Raw genomic sequence first — 3,086 nt, 5'->3', positions numbered from 1 at the left:
TTTTTCACCCCGTTTCCCACAGCTTGTTCCTCTCTCACCAGCCATAACTGTGGAGGACCAGATGGTGAGGAAAGGAGCGGCCTCTTTTCATCTCCCTGATGGAGCTGGCAGCAGGTGAAATCTGGGACTTCGCCTGGAATCCACCACTCAGGCCCAAAGTCAGAAAGCCTGGGGAAGCCTGTGCTGAGATCCCGTCCATTGGGTTTCTTTGAGATGCTCTAACGACATTGTACTCCCTTCTCAGTCTAAGAGGACAGTGACCATAGAAGGAGAAGAGGTACAGCAGGATTTGCCCCGAGATGCTCAAGGGTCTGGTCCCTTAGCTTCACTCAGACTGTCTTAGTAGTTAGGACATTCCGCTAGATGACCCCAGCTCCTCCCCATCCGCTAATGGACTCCCTATTAGGAGTCCATTTTTACTTCTGTTTTTTCACCTCTTAGCAAAACAATAGAGATAAATTGGATAATGGCAACTCCACTTGCTTAGATTAGGTGGCAAAAAAGATTTCTTCTTCCAAAAGAAAAGAAAATTACCTTAAAAATACATTAAATTAAAAAAGAAAAGGAGACTGGATTGTTTTAATTGCCCAAGCCTTGGTCTTTTTCTGCTCATAAATTAACTTTCACACTTTGGTGATTTTTTTTTTTTCCTTGAGACAGAGTTCATTTTTGTTGCCTAGGCTGGAGTAAAGTTTCCACAGTGTGTGCCCTGGCCTGCCTTGCCTCAGTCCTTTTCCTGCAATTAGTTCTGCTTGTACTTCTCACCACTTTACCCTCCTAGCCAGGTGACGTCGGTCATTCCCACCAAGATCAAAGGTTTTGTGTGTGTGTCGAGAGTGTTTAAGTCTTGACTCACTATTTCCTCCAGTGGGGGTTGGGAGGCCACCTGTAACATTTCTGTGCAAATTTTACTTAACCCACGGTTATATAAAGCTGTTTAAAATGAATTTCAGCAGGTAATGAGTTAGCGTAAGAACAAACATCCCCTAAAACCGTAGAGATTTTTCCCTTTCTCTAGAATCATGATTCTGGTCCCAGAAACCTGAATAAATCAAAAGAGTCCCCTCCCCTGTGGTAAAATAGATTGGTATCCAGTCCTGATACATCACTTACTCCGGGGAGGGAAAAATGTCTTTTTATGAATGCAAATCAGGGTGAGGGCTGGAAGGGAAACTCCTGCTTGTGATTGCTTTAAAATTAAATGCTATTCTATTCTGTAATTGCAGGAACTTTGAACATTGTACTTTAATGAAAATCTGCCAGCCTCCACCACCCCTGTTCTGATTGTACCCTTCCTCTCCCCTTTAATCTGTTTTTAACTTTGTCTAGGGGAAGATGGAACTCAGATATTGGAGTTTGTTTTTTGATAGATGAGCATTCCAGTGTTCTTTCCCAGGAAGATTGTTTCAATCAAAATCCACTTCATTCTGCTGTATCAATTTGGAAATAAAAGGAAATATATTAAAAAGGAGATATTGTTTCACTAAGTTTGCTAATAAATACAAACCAAAAAGATATTAATGAAAATGATCATAACAGACTGGTACTAACCTATGAATCTGATAAGAGATGAATGGGAGAATGAGAAATACGGAATTACAGTAGGATTCTGTTGCTTAGGAATATATGCAAAATGTTTAATATGAATATGGCACCATTATTAATCTCTATAATGAAAAATTATTAAACTCCAATGTCTACAGAATTAGTGAAAATGTTAATGAAGCTGGCCAGGTATTATGCTATAGAGAATAGTAGGGAAATGGTCATGTGGCGAGCACATGTCCCACCTATATGGGGCAACCACTGCCCAGCTCATGTTAAGCTCAGTATTTTCCAGATCTCCTGGTTTTTCAAAATAAAATACTCAGGCTATTTGTGTGTGTGTGTGTGTGTGTGTGTGTGTGTGTGTGTGTGTGTGTATAATATCTTGATTTTAAAATACTATTCCATTTTAGTCAACAATGTGCTGGTGTTTCCAGCCAGGGCAATTAGGCAAGAAAAGAGATAAAAGGTAGCCAGATTAGAAAGAAAGAATTAAAATGGTCCCTAGTTGCAGATGACATGATATTTTATGCAAAAATCCCCAAGAAAGACACTAAAAGTAAAGCTATTAGGACTAATAGATGAGTCAGCAAATTTGCAGAATGCTAAGTCAACATACAAAAATCAGTTGTCTTTATATACACTTGTAATGGATGATCTGTAGTTATAATTAAGAAAATGATTTTATTTATAATAGCATCAAAAAGAATAAGATAGGAATACATTTAACAAAAGGAGTACAAGACTTCTACTCTGAGAACTGAAACACATAATTGAAAGAAATTAAATAACTCAATAATGGAAAATATAAAATATTAATGTATTTGATGACAATATTCTTAAGATGGTAATATTCCATAAATTATTTTATACAATCAATACAATCCTTCATCAAAATTCTAGCCGATTTCTTTGCAAAATTGACAAGTGAATCCTAATATTACCATGGAAATAGAAGGGACTCAAAATATCCCAAACAATCTTGAAAAAGAATAGCAAAGTTTAAGAACTCACACTTCTGATTGCAAAGCTTACTACAAAGCTATAGTACTCAAGACAGTGGTGGTACTGGCATAAGGATACACATAAATCAGCGGAATAGAATTGAGAGCGCAGATGTAAACCTATTCATTTTGGTCAACTGATTTTTGGTAAGGGTGCCAAAACAATTCAATGTGAAAAATAATAGTCTTTCAACAAATGTGCTGGTACAACTGGCTACTTACATGCAAAAAACTTCCCGTCTCATATTGTACACAAAAATGAACTTGAAATAGATCATAGATTAATTGTTGTATCTTTAGGCAATACATTCTTACATATGACACCGGAAGCATAAGTGACAAAAGAAAACAAATGGACACATTGGACTTCATCAAAACTTTTTAAGAAGTGTTGTACACAATACCATCAAGAAAGTGAAAGGACAAACCACAAAATGGGAGGATATACTTATAAATCATACAACTGGTAAGAGGCCTGAATACAGAACACATGATGAATGTTTACAACCCAATTTTTTTTTTTTTTTTTTTTTTTTT

The sequence above is a fragment of the Cebus imitator genome, unplaced genomic scaffold (assembly GCF_001604975.1).
Source record: "Cebus imitator isolate Cc_AM_T3 unplaced genomic scaffold, Cebus_imitator-1.0 Scaffold168, whole genome shotgun sequence".
In the NCBI taxonomy this organism is placed as follows: domain Eukaryota; kingdom Metazoa; phylum Chordata; class Mammalia; order Primates; family Cebidae; genus Cebus; species Cebus imitator.
The sequence above is the reverse complement of the archived record's forward strand: the minus strand, read 5'-3'. Positions refer to the sequence as shown.